This window comes from Meleagris gallopavo, chromosome 1 (assembly GCF_905368555.1).
Source record: "Meleagris gallopavo chromosome 1, MGAL_WU_HG_1.1, whole genome shotgun sequence".
Taxonomy (NCBI): Eukaryota; Metazoa; Chordata; class Aves; order Galliformes; family Phasianidae; genus Meleagris; species Meleagris gallopavo.
Window position 1 is genome coordinate 123274646 of NC_139404.1, and position 14430 is coordinate 123289075.

Below are 14430 nucleotides of genomic sequence, written 5' to 3' on the forward strand. Positions count from 1 at the left end.
CACAGAACAGAAATAAAAAGGTGCAGGCAGCCTGGCCAATAGCAACCCCCAACCACCTCTGGCTTTAGTTCCCGGTCGCTACATGGCAGAGTAGTGCTCTGATCCTAAAAAATCAGTCAAGAAAGGGATACCACCATGTGCTTACTCAAGTTGCTGGTGCTCTTGCTGAAGCAGTCTATTGCTTCTCAGAAAATGTATCTCTAAACACAAATAAGATGACAGACACAGCTATGCAGAAAGTTGTAAGCTATTAATTATCCTTGGGAAAAAAAAAAAAACGCAGCCTGAATTACCTTTTGCACTGCATCTCCTAGGATGGACTTCAGAATGAAGGAAACAGCTGTTATCTCAGTGGGACTGTCTTGGTTTGTTTGTGACATAATTATATGCTCGTATTTCTGGAGGGCAGCAAATTTGGTTTGGAAAGCAGAAATAATAACAAGTTGCACCACATCAACTGCCAATGACAAAGCAAGCTGCTGGAGTGATGAAGTGGCATTACTGCACCACTTGGGAAAACCAATAATGGCATACACAGCATACAGCTTTAAGAAACCAAGAAAGCAAGCTTCGGGGAAGGAAATCACATGTATACAAACACTAATAATAAATAATAATAAACAGAAGGTCTGTTTATTACATTACGCGGAACCTGGAAGAAATCATTATTCATCCATCTGCCTGCTCAGTCTGTATTTTAGTGTAGACTGCAAGAAATACTTTCTAACAGTCAAAAAACTACAGGCATGAAGGTGGATGACTATCTGATTTCATCAGAAATCTCAAACATAAGTGCTGGAAACCAGAGTCATCAAATGAAGACCACAAAGCAGATTAGACACATTCCAAAATAAATGAAAAAAATATATATATAATGTTTTAGATATATGTATTACACAGAAATTGGAAAAAGAGCCTCGTTGTCAGCTCCTTGAGCCAAAGGATATCATGCAGAAAATAGGAAACCTAATTAGCAAAAATATTCTGCTTGTGTAGCTTTCCCTTTAGAACAAAAGTAGCAAGAAGAAAGGACTCAACATTGACTCTGTCCTTCAGCAGGTAATTCTTGAAGAAAGTGTAGTGATTATTGTAACTTTTAGTATTTCTAAAAAATGTCGTATTTTAATTACAGAGTGAGGTTAACCTTTATTCTCATGCACATGCTCAAAAAGGTAAAATATGGCTTATTACAAGTACATTTCAATCAGAGAGATTAACACATTACTATTTATTTCTATTGGCGGCATGCCCAAATACCCCAGATCTGCAAAACTGATAGTAAAAAGGAAAATATTTCTGGCCTCAAAGAGAGGAGATCTATGGTTGCCTGGAATGTGTAAACAGCCAGAGCCTGTTTTACTTCCCACCCCCACTCTCACCTCCTCTATGTAACCCCTCCTAACATCAACATGGAGTGCTGCTGTCAAGCATGGGAGAGCAGAAATGTGGCAACATCAAAAAAAACAAAATTCTTGACACTTTAAGATGCAAGAATTGGGACTTATTGAAATGTGACGGTACCACACAAATGGCTGGAAACAAAAACAATGCTGCACAAGACGAGAAATTTTTAAAAAAAGAACAAAAAGATGAGAATCAACTGAGCAGGCTTGCTGGATGACAGACCTGGTAAACACAAACTAAGAGAAACCAAACGCTCCTCTTCGGGTTAGCCCTTGTACAGCTAAAGATCAGCCAGACCTGTGTTCTGTCAGAGAATACAGACTGCAGTCCTACAAAACAGAAGGGTTATTTTCATAGAAATCTACACAACGTAACGAAACTGACGCCAAAATTTAATGTTGGTATAAATTACTTCTGCAAAAACAGAGATCATTACTTGCATAATGATATATACACCCACAAAGCAGTAAGCCATAAAAATAAGATATCATCACATCCTTAAGAAGTTTACAGTATAATTAGATCAGTGGTTTTTAAATCTCTTTAATTTGTGGACCTATAAAGTTACCTTGGATAGTAAATTTGCACAGAATGACAAAGACTTCCTTTTTTTCCCACGTCTCTAAAAAAAGAGGCGGTGAGTCCCTCAGCAGCTCGCAGGCTGTGGTTTGAAACTACAGAATTAGAGAACTGATAACTGTGACTGCTGTTACTCACCTAGCAGCTTCAGCCTTCAAAAACAAACCAAACAAGACTGTACAAAACAAGAAAATGGCAACTGTATCATCTGAGAAAATGGCTGTGTACCATGGGAAGCTCAGAAAACCTGACAGAATCAAAAGGGAAGACTTACAAAATATGTATGTTTCTATTTTCTTCAGTGTTAGACTCCACGCCAGGCTTTGAGAGGGGGAATGATGCAGAGTCTAACACTAAAATGCAGTTTCACAATGCTGTTTACAATTAATAGGTCAAACAGCCTTCATACTTTTCCTTCCTTTTAATTGTGCTGTTTTTATGAATGCATTTGGCCAACGTTCAAAAGAAAACATCCATAGACTAATGAGGGTAAAACGCTGGCTCAAAGGAGACAGAAGCAAACGGTCTGTCAGTGTAATATTTGCAAACTGCTGAAATCAATAAAAAATTCAACCAAACCAAATGCAGCACGCACAAAACAGAAATCAAATGGCTGAGGCGATTGGCAAATACATAAATGATGTTTCAGGCCACAGAGCACACTTTTTCACATACATTAGTGCGTTAAACAGGCTGGCAAGACGCTGGCTCTGATTGAGACACCAGAGAAGTAACTGTATGTATTTCCAAAGACAAAAGGAACGATTAAGACAACACCAACAGCGCAATCATCTATGTGTGTAAAATAACATCTTATGGAATGGGAACTATTTATAAAATGCCCACGTCATCAAATGAAAAAGAGTTGAAGTGCAAAACGTGTTTTTTTAAAATGAGAGCAAACTTAATGCTCTTTCTGCCTTATTTTTCTTACTGTTGACACACACAGAACTACCCCAGAGAAAACCAGCAAGTTAAAAAAACTATACGCACACCATGACACCAACACACCAGCACACACATTCTAGATGGATTTTTGTTTCTTTCTTGCTGTTTTTTTGCTTCCTTTTAGGAGCAGTGAAACCTTGATGTTTATTTCTATAATGAGCATCTAACACAAAGCACTGCGCTGTGTGTTTTCAGGCCTCTGCCTTCAAACTGAGCCTGGTGGGTGCCCAGCAAACCAGAGGCAGGACTCAAGAAGGCTTTGCTTCGGTTGCATCAACTTGTTGGCTTGGAGATGGTACTCCACGCAAAGGAAGGAGTGCTACACTGCTCAGACTCAAAAGGGAATGGAGGAAGCACAGCTTCAGGCTCCAAGCAGATGTAAAAGGGTATGAGATTCTCCTTGCCAGGTGGGAAGGCTGCATGTGGCCTTCTCAGAGGACACAATGCTGGTAACCCTTCTGCAAAAGACAAGCATCAGGTGCTGGACTCAGCACGTTGAGCGTTTTGAATGCAGGCCACAGCTGGCAGAAGACTCTTGAGATTACACAGCACACAGATGGACAATGACAAGAGCATCCTGCCACTGCTTGCCAGGTGCTGTATGGGTGGCTGTGGCTATAGGGCTTCTTACTCCTTCCAACATGGGCTGGCCTGAAAAACTAAAGGCACTTCCCTGTAAAAAGTCACAGGCTCTAATCAGCAACCTAAGTCGGTCCCCTTTTAAAACGTGTATTTGCAATTTCTAATCACTAAGTCTTACACTTCATACTGCAGCATATTAGTTCTATAAAAATATAAATGAAGCCAACACAGCTTCTGCACATTTTAAAGAAACTGGACTCTAAATCTGGACATCATGTTTGTCAGCCACCCAAACTTCAAAGAAGGCTGTGAGAATTCAGATAAGAATGGCATTTGAAATAGATAGTGGAAGTTCTACCACCACACACACACACACACGCACACAAATAAAAAAAAACCCAACTGCTTACATAGGCTACAGGAAACAGACACCACATTCTCTTACATACATAATTACAAGAATACTGACTTTCAGTCCTAAAGCTAAAGTCACGCACATCATTAGACTTCAGAAAGGGATGGAAAATATTGACCTAACCTACCAAGAATCTGTACTGTCATCATAGGAGGCTTGATCCTAGAAGTCTTCTGCACATGCCAAGTAAATTTGTGCAGTTTCAGGATGTATCTTTAACTGGATCTGTTGACTGTTCACAACACAAACATATAACCAACTTCGTCTTTGCTGGCATTACCCATGTGGTGTGGAACTCACAAGAATAAAAAAAACCACCACTATGGAACATCAAAAACATCCACTAAAACGGAATCCTTTAAATTTCACTACAGACTCCAATATTCTTTAGTTGGAAAAAGAAAGATTAAAAAAAAAAAATTTAAAGCTAGTATAGAAAGGTTGGAAAAACCCAATCAAGCAATTAATACCCTAAATGCAACTGTGTTTTCCAAGAAAATAACTCTCAAATCAACAGAAGATTAACAAACTAAAGCAATCATTAATTCTAACCCTACAACAAAAGGAAGAAAACACTTTTTTCCTCATGATTTCCTTTTGACACTTTGCTATCCTAATTCGTACTTCGATGGAAAGTAGGACTGAAAACAGAACTTTACATTCACACTTTTTAATAATCTAACTGTAAGTAAATTAACACGTTGTTTTAATCTTTAAAATTCTTCCAAAAAGTCATTCGTAAAACCTTCACAGCAGTTCAGCAGGGTGGGAAGCAGACCAATAGGTTACATTCTACTAGATATATCCAGCAGGGAGAAAGGAGGGCCCTAGCAATTGTCTCAAAAAGACGCTGAGGAACGTATTTTTTCTTTTAATAGATATATATATAAGTTTACCTTAAAGAACAAAAAATAACCATACGGCAATATGAAGATATGAGAGCGAACAACTACACGTATAGCTAAATCCCTGCAATTATCCACGTTTTCTAAATATGTACAAAATACAGGACACACTACATCTTTTATTGTGAGAAATTAATTTATTTCCCTGTGGATTAGATGTACATACACACTCACTGTGCTTGACACATCTGATGGACAAAGCCATCATTCACCAAGTATGGTCAAACTGGCAACGTACAATAGCATTAAACATGCTGACATTAGAGAACACAAAACTTCCCACTTTCTAAGTTGTTTTTCTTTCTAAACCCAAAATGCACATTGTTGGTAACGTACCAGATAGCACGAAGAATATATTGCTTACACTAAGCAAAATTTGAATGAAAAAAAATGAATACAGCAGTGATAACATATGCGTACAGATATAAAACAGCAGAAGAGATACCTACCCAACCACACACTGACACACACAGTCCCTGCTGTAATCACAAAATAACAATGACCTATGAGAAGATGCCCACATACTGTATCTACTACCATCACAACATTGATGACACAGGAATAAGTGTTTTGAAGGCATTACCATCTCAGGCAAGAAAAAATTCTGTTAAAAAAAAAATCCTAAAAGATTTTTGTTGGCTGCTTGACAGTCAGCAAATGAAAACCAGTGAATCCTGGCTTTTATGGTAACCTCCTCCCACTCTTCCTCCTCCTCCCTGTAAACTGCCTGTCACGGCCTAAACTACGTTCTATTTTTTACCTAACCTCTATGCAGCACCACCAGAGCACGTAGTAAAGACACGATGGTGGTCTCTCAGAAAAATTAAGAAAGTAACTGCTACACGGATGCTTCTGTGAATTTGAGCTATATACGATAGACTCTTCTCTCCCCCCCAGTACTGTACATGGGCCATCTTTTCAGCTTGCCTTATGCTTTTTTTTTTCTTTTTTTTTTTTTTTTTTGAGCATATAAAATCCTGGGAGAATGAAGCTGGATGAATTTTTATGATACACTGTCATGCACCGCTTTCAAATTAATTGGCTCATTTAAATTAACTGGTTATTTAAGATACTTATTGATAGAAGCAGAAGCAGCAGAGCCTACAGTTTGGGGGTATTCTGCAATACAAAAACAGGCTCACAAATTCTTAATGAGCATTAATACCTGCAATCAAAAAAAAAGGTAATCGTCAAAACAGAATTAAAGAAACCTTCACCATCCTTCACAAAGAATGACAAAAATCTGCGTCCTGCAAACACCACGCAGCGTTATCAAAAATTCACCTGCTCCTGTTCTTCTCCTTCATTTCTGAGAACTGGGAGAGGAAAGACAATGCTCCTCCTTAGAATAATTTTCGTGCCTGTCTTTTATCCGTGCCTTCCGCATCACATTATTTTAAGTTTTAAAAAGCAAAACAAAACCAAGCCTGTATTTACTACATAAAGCCACAGAGGCTTAAAAAAAGACAACACTCAATTCAAAAAGTAAAAAAACAACAAAACAACAAAGTTAATCCAAAATGGAAGAGAGTTGCATGCATGTAATTGGCAGCATTACCAGTATCTCCTGAAAAATCAGATTTGCTGTGTTTCAATCAATTTTATAACCAAATTCCTTTCTTAGAGGTCTAACTCCTACATGCACGTAATGGGTACAAGAAGAGTTAAGTTTGTTTTGTAAGAGTAAAAAGCCCAGATAGATATCCCTGGAAACTAATCCCCACAACACCAACAGCACTGTCTGTGCTCAGATCCTCTGTCCTACCCTGTCAGCAAAGCTCAACTCCATCTGGGAAAAGTGCTAGGAAAAAGGGTAATTTTGCCTCAATCTCTTTTGAGATGAGGCCTTGTATTTTACTTCTAAGCCAAGCAGCCTCCCCACACCCAGTGGGACATACAGGCACTGCATCCATTCCCGACTTAGCGACATTTCAGCATTCACGCGATTAAAGGTGCTGCAACTCTGCATCTCCCCCAGCCTAACACCAGCCCCACATTCACTTCAGTGGATCCGCACCATCTCAGGCACTGATACCACAGCGTGTCCTACCTCAGGATTTGGGAGCACACTGCACCTTTCTTCAGCCTTACGATTCCTTTTTTTGTTTGTTTGTTTTTTTGTTTTTCCCCCAAAGCTGTCTTTTTTCTTTTTTTTTTTTTTTTAAATTACCTTAAGGCTACTTGTGTGTGTATGTGTATGTACACAAAGATGACAATTAACTCAGCTCATTTAAAAAAAAAAAAAAAAAAACATTTGTGAAACTGATTACTGGTTAACTCCCAATTGAGACTGCATGCTAACAGAAGTCCTAAATCTAATGGATCTCTGGATGCACACATGCCCTGCCAGCAGTGACTAGACTGATGAGACAACGAGCAACTTGCAGCTGCTGAACAACACTGAAACTACTGGATGGTTATAGTCATTCTTAGTTCTAAGTAACCAGCACGGATGGACTGGCAAACGCTCCATATTTAGGCTTCATTTCAGAAAGGTCTCACACTATGAAGGTCAGCTCTTTTGGAAGAACTTCCTTCTAGTGATCTTGCTGTAGGCTACTGGACTGTGTTCAAACCAGCACAGACACATCCATGGACACTTTAAACACGAAATGTCTAATAACAGCCATATACATCTTAATAGAAACAAGGCAACAGAATCCTCCCACCAGTGATGTTCTAACACAAGATTCTCCTGCTCAGAAATACAAGTTGTAAGGAGTTGGCTTTAATCTTGATCTGCAGAGACTGTTTTGCAGTCCCTGCTCAGTGGGACAAGATTCACCAGGAGCAGACAGTGCTACACAGCACAGTGCCCCAGAAGCCAGAGATGTACGTACAGCCAGTGGGCAGTTTGCTGCCCTCAAACAAGAGCACAACAAATGTATTATCCTGCAGAATGACAGAGGGAATCCATCCATCGGAAGAAAATCCTCTTTGTTTTCTTAAAGACAACGTCAAAAAGTATTTTCCAAGTCTTTTTAATGCTTGAGGGGAAAAATAATAATAATAAAAAAAAGGTGCTCTTTGCCGTATCAATAATTTACTGTAGATATAAAAAGGTTGTGTTTCAGTAGGGAAAAAATAAAATAATATCTGATGTTACCATATCTTTCCACCTAACAAAAAATAAGGTTTCACGTGATAAAACATTCTAAACTCACTACGTAACAGTTGAAGGTTAAAAGGTAACTCAGAATTAGGAGGTCGGATGAAATTTAGGTCAGTAAATACAACCCTGTTTTGAATGGCAGCAGAGAGATGCATAGAGGAACCGCTACGTTAGTGGAGAATACTGCTTTTTTAAAAGCCCTGTTTCACCTTCCAAAGGCAGTCAATAAAACTTGGCACCAAATTAGACAAAGTAATGTCATGATAAGTATATGTAATCACTCTACACTATGAAGCTCCTCGCCTGCTCAAAGGCACCCACCAGGCTTATCGCCTCGGCATCAAGAGGCAGGGATTTGTTCAGGTACTCTGTGCACTGTGTGACTTCTTGGAGCAAATGAGCAAGATGCAACGAAGAGCCAAACTGGATTTATGCACCATGCTTAGCTAAACTATTGAAATAATCGCTTCTTCATGCTACAGTAACATTGACGTGACTTATATTGCATGAATACTACCAGCAAAAAATTCCATTGTAACATCATATAAATTAATGAATTTCTACACGCTCTCCAATTTAAAGAGGACAAGCAGACACGTATTGATTGCCTGTACTACAAACATAGAAGGTCAAGAAATGGGGTTAAACACTATGATGCCCCTATTATTGCACAAAGTCAACGCAGTGATAAAAACAAGAGTCGAGCCACCAGCTGTGCCTAACCCAAGCCTCTTCTACTGCAGGCACAGGAAGAACCAGCTACCATCAGAGGGTTGGTGGACGGGACCTGAAGAGGGGATTATGGAGGCTGCGTAGGGACTACACGTACAGCCACACACTCTTCTCTGCTAAAGCAGCAAAGAAAGAAATCCATCACTCCTCGCTACAGTGCAATAATATTAAGGCATCAGTGCCACTTCAATGCAACACAAACACGCTCAAGAAAAGTAATGCAAGATGACTGTGCTCCTTAACATTCAAAAACAAACGTATACCCACAGTTCAGTTTGCTTTCAGTCAAGCTTGCAGAAGCAATTTTATTATATTTCTATGTAATTACTAAATATTAGTAGCTATAATTTATGATTCTCCATCTAGGATGTCTACACAAGATGAAAACTGGTAAGAAAGGATGACTTTTCCTTATGGAACTGAATATTCTTATCTGACACCATTTAGCTTTTTAGGCACTCCAGAGGCTTCTTGTGTTTTTAAAACAACTCACCATCAGTCGTTCTCAAATGAAATTCCATATTAATGACCAGACTGCCACCAAAAAATAAACAAATAAGTGAAGGAATAAAATATTCTCACGTCTACCAAAGAAAACCAACCTAAAATCCATTTTTCATCTTTAGACATTCGTAACGCTATCATTAAAATGATAGATTTTGTATTTACGGGAAGGCTGCTATTCCTACACAGAGCTGTAGTTCCAATGTTTTTGTTTAATATTCAACCAACTTGTCCAAATAGGCCATTAGGTAGGAACCTATAAATGGCACCCAGGGGGTCTGGGTTCTTGTTGTAAAGAGGTCAGCTATTTCCTCCTAACTAAAAATAGGCAAAAGCAAGGAGGGAAAGAGGGAACGGGGTTTAATTTAGCAGCTGAAAAAGAGTTTACAAAATTACTTCCATCTTGCCTCATAATGAAGATTATGAAAAAGAATCTGCCCTCAAGAGCTACAAAACCTTATTTGTTTTACAGGCAGGCTGGTGTACGTAACTTACAATAATACTGTGAATTAAGAGGCCTGCATCAGCAGAGCCCAAGGGACGCCGGCACCTTGGCTGCACAGAGCAACCTGATCCATCAGTGGTGGCACCTCCAGGTGCTAACAACAACTCTGTTCTCTCTACCAGGTGAGGTCACGCTGCTGTCCAGTACACACAGCACTCCCACCAGCTGCTGTTCCCCTGAGTCAGTTTTTTCCACCATTCACCTTCCAGGTTTCCTGTCTCTCTCACTCTGATTACAACCTTTTCAAGATGAGAACTGTCATCTAGGATATTCCCCAAACGGCCCTGATTTGTACGAGGGCCCCTTGGCACTACTAAAATATAAACAACGTCAGTTCAAAACAAACTACAGCGTGAATTCTAGCACTGAACTTTAAAAGCTGTCAACAGAAAATAGCAAGAACGTGCCAAAGCATGCCAACAAAGCCCTGGGATAGGTTCTCCAGCCAATCTCTGAGCTGAACCCAGTTCAGAGCACCACCAAATCCTAAGTGCATCTCACGGCTGACTTATATTTCTACCAAGAAACAACGCTGAAACAACATGTCGCTTGCACTCAAGCATGTTCTCATCGATACCCTCCAGGCTCAGGAATGGAAGCCTTCAGTAACTGCTGCCACCAGTGGGGTCTCAGCTGAGGAAGTTCTTCCAAGAAGTGGACAACAGGTCTATTTCTGGTCCTGCTGTCGTGGGGATGGGAAAAGCCCATATGTGAATAAAGGTGAGGACCACAATAGGGAAACGTGGCAGAGCAGAAGTGCTGGCACGTACCCCTTCTCTATCAATAATTTAACTGACTTTCACTCTTCTGGTACTCCTCTTGCAGAGCGTGGAGGATACTTGCCACTCACTGAAAAGATGAACAAGGAGCTTTATTCACTGAATATAACAGTGAACATAACTCACTGTCCACAGTATGACAGACAACAGGCTCTGGTGTTACCAAGAGGGACAAGGCAGAGGATACATTCAGATGACAAACTATTTGCAGAGAGTTTTTCTTTTTTTGTTCCTACGAGACTCGAACAGTTGTGTAGCTGCCAGTGTTCACAAGCGTGCAAAATCCTTACATCCCTCTGGTTCCAAAACATATCTTAAGAGAGAAAAAACAACCCTGGTTGTTCCTTAGATCACCAGAGGTATTAAACTGAGATAAACAATTCTGCTCAAACCTCTACTGGTTTTACCATTATCGCACGTAGCCCAACAAAGGTTCAATGCATTGTTCACATAGCAGCATCGTCCCCCCACGGTGCTTTTTATCCTTCCCACCCCATGCTTTCTTTTTTTTTTTTTTTTAAAACCATTACTGTCATTGAGATGCTGTGATTACTATCCGTAATTGTTAAAAACAGAATCAGATCAGGACATAGATCAGGACAAACGCCACCAAAACACATAAGACACATTGCCCTGTTCTCCAGCAATCATAGAGTTATTCCAAAGCCTGCCCAGTGTCTCTGTACCCAGTGGTGCACTAAGTGCAGGAGAGGAAGAGGCCTCGTGCAGCACATGCGAGCACATGGCAAGCGAGGTGTGTGATGGTGCACATCGTGCATGCCTCGCTTAGAGGACCGCTGATCAGCAGGCAAAGGACGGGAGATCCAGGGCTATATTTGCCACCAGTGGAGACCTCGTGTTTATTACTGACAAGCTATATAGAAACATTTGGGTTGGAAAAAGACATCTAAACCCATATAGCCCAGTCACCTGCCCATCAACACCACATCCACTAAACCGTGTCCCCAGGTGCCTCAATCCACGCGTCTCTTGAACCTACGGTCAGATTTCCACCTGGCACAACCTATTTATTTTCACACCATCAGCCTCAAACACAGCTCTCAAAACTCAGATTCCACACTCGGGGCCGCTCCTTTCACTGGGGGGCTTCAGCTCCGGCCGCACCACTCCGGCCGTTCCCCTTCCCGTGCAACACAGCGAGGCCGGTTCCGCTCCCCTCCCCCTCGGCGCTCACCGCACGTCGAGGGCAGAACACCGCTCGGCTCCTTTGGGGAGCAGCGGGACACGCGTTGGGGCAGCGCTCAAGCCCGAGCACCGGCTCCCAAAAACCGACCCACCAACCTAACTTTTAGGGTGTGGCTTCGTCGCTTTCCCCCCTCTTTTTCTATACCGGGTGTCCATCTGGCGATGCACCGACACGGCGTTAAAACAGGTCAGGGGTCACCAGCCTTTAGAACACCCCGGCGCCGCGTTACCCCGAGGCGCGGCCGGACGACGCCCGCGGGCGGAGGGAAAGAAGGAGGCAAGGAGGGAGGTGCCCGCCGTGCCTCCCCGCTCCCACCGCCGGCCTCGGAGCGCGCAACAGGTCCGGAGCGCCGCGCCCTGCCCCGAGCGCTGCCCGCCCGGGGGAGGCCGCTTGTTTACCCACGCTGAGGAGCCAAGTCGGCCGCGCCGCAAAGCGGGATGAATGGGCTCCCCTCCCCCCTGCCCCGCACCGCGCTGCCCCGCGGCTCCCCGCTCTCTGCCCTCTCCCTGAGCCCGCGGACGGCGGCGGTGGGCGCGGGCAGCGGGCGCACAAACACACACATACACACACGCGCGCGTGTGCCCTGCCCGGGGTTCGCACGTCGTGCCGCAAAACATATCAACGTACACACATTTATACGCATATAGAAAAACGAAAGCATTAACCAAATAAAAAGAGGGAAAGAAACGCGCCGGGTTTCCACAACTTGGTGGTGGTGGCAGAGCCCCGGGGCTGGAAGGGCGCTCGTGGCCGCACGCAGCCAGCAGAAACGCGGCGGGCAGCGGCGCTCCCCGCCCGGACACTCACCTGCGCGCGGGCGCTGCGGGCGCGGCTCCGCTCCGGGGGCGGCGGGAGAGCCTGGGGCGGACTTTCCCTCACTTGCCGCGCATGGTGCAACTCCTGGTGCCGGGGTCCCGGCCAGCCCGCCAGCAGCCTGCGAACCCCCCCGCGCCGCCGCCGCCGCGCACGCCTCCTCCTCCCCCTCGGCGCACACAAGGAAGTCCCGGAGAGTGGGAAGGGGAGAGCGGAAAGTTTTGGGGCGGAATGGCGGCCGCGGGCGCGCGGCGGCGGCGGGAGCGGCGCTGAGGGGAGCGGGCCGCGCCCGGAGCCCGCCGCCGCCGCCACTGCCGGGCGGGAAGGACGGGGGCGGGCGGCGGGGCGAGGAGGGCCGGTGGGGGGGCGAGCGGCCGCGCCCCCGCCCCCGGCAGCGTGCGGGGCTGCCCTGCCCGCCGGCCGCCCTGGGGGAACCCCCGCGCCGCGCTCCCACGCGGAGCGCCGCTCCCACGCCGCGCACACGCGGAGGAAACCTCCCCTCCCCCCACCCCTTCGGCTCCCCGCCGCCGTGACCGGGCGAGCCCCGGCCCCGGGCGCTGCAGCCGCCGCCACCGACGGAGGGCCGCGACCCTAAGCCGAGGGGAAGGTGTAAACGCGCGCCGGGGTGCGGGGTGCGTGCGTGCACGGGAACGGGCGCGGAGCCGCTCGACTGCGGGCGCACACCCGCTGTGCCCGCGGAATGAATGATGCAACGCGGCCGCCGCGCCGTGCGACCGCCCCTCCCCCCTCAGCCGCCGCCGGGCGTTGTTTCCGCCTGGCGGGTCAGCGCTCGGCGAAGCGAGCCTCCCTTCGCCTTGCTCGGTCACCTGCGCTGCAAAGTAAATAACACGCTGACATCATCGCCGCGCCGCCGCCGCTTTACCGCCCGGCGCCGAGTAGCTGCGCACTTCAATCCCCGTCGCGCTCCCCCATCTCATCCCATCCCATCCCATCCCATCCCATCCCCCGCCATCGCGTTGGCGGGGCCGCTGGCAGCTCGAGGGCCGGGGCCGGCAGCACCCAGAGCTGCACGAGCGGGTTCCGTTCCCGGCTGACCTTCCCTCGCCGGTGGGTTCAGTCTGGCTCCAGCCCTGCAGCGTGGTCCCGGGGTTTTGGCCCCGAAGCCACTGTGTTGCTGCCTCTATGGAAAAATTTGGCGTCGGCAGAGGCAGCCGAGCAGGGATGGTTCTGCGGGCACCGGGCTGTGTGCTGAGCCACACCTGGGCACGGCTGGGTGCTGCTGTGGGCCGGGGTGGCTCCGTGCTGCTCTCAGAGCTCACGCCGGCACGTTCTTTCTCATTCCCGATGAGCCACTGTTTGATTTTCAATAGCAAAAACTGTATCAGGTTTCTAGGGTTTTATTACCCAACAGTGTAAACAAACAAACCACCCCAGGCCTACCCTGTATCCAACTTTCAGCTCCTGCGACCAGTCTGCTTGCTTTGTTCTAACTCCCTTAGGCCAAACACACCCACAGTGGCCATGAGCAGAGGCACCAGCAGCACCACGCGTGGCCCTGCGGTGAGGGGACCGCCTGGCAGCAGCCTGATGCTGCTCCCCCACCTGCAGCAGGAGAGCAGCTGTGGGGAGCCCGAGCGAGGCTCTCGCTGAGGCCTATTGGGTGGCTGCAGCTGTGAGCCACAGTCCCGCAGGCTTGACCTTGCGCAGCCTCTGAACTGTGTGTCTGGGGTCTCACCCTGGGGAGCGGAGGGCTGCGTGGCCTCTAAGAGTAGGGCACTGCAGGGCTGGGCACAGCCACCCGCATCCTGGCAGCCTGTGCGGCCTAGAAGCCTGAGGGCAGCCTCTGGAGGGAAGGGGCTAAATGTAATGCACAGCCAGATTGTAAAGTGAGATCTGTCAAGGAAGTGGTGTTTTTCAAGCTTGGCAAAGGGCAGCAGCACAGAGCTGAGGAGAAAGACTTGTTTTTTTTTCCAATGACAATGAA

General features: G+C 45.9%; 1 protein-coding gene across 5 annotated transcripts in view; it reads right to left on the reverse strand.

Moving 5' to 3' along the window:
• The window catches only part of TBL1X (transducin beta like 1 X-linked), a 197631-nt gene extending 185011 nt beyond the window's left edge, over positions 1 to 12620 (reverse strand). For 2 of the 5 annotated variants that reach the window (XM_085212629.1, XM_085212608.1), the window contains exon 1: positions 12480 to 12619. The gene's annotated coding sequence lies outside the window, so the exon portion shown is untranslated. Of the gene's footprint in view, positions 1 to 11816; positions 11955 to 12479 lie in introns of those variants that run through there. The other 3 variants (XM_085212619.1, XM_085212611.1, XM_085212638.1) reach the window with 3 other exon arrangements.
• Between the last annotated feature and the right edge of the window lie 1810 nt (positions 12621 to 14430).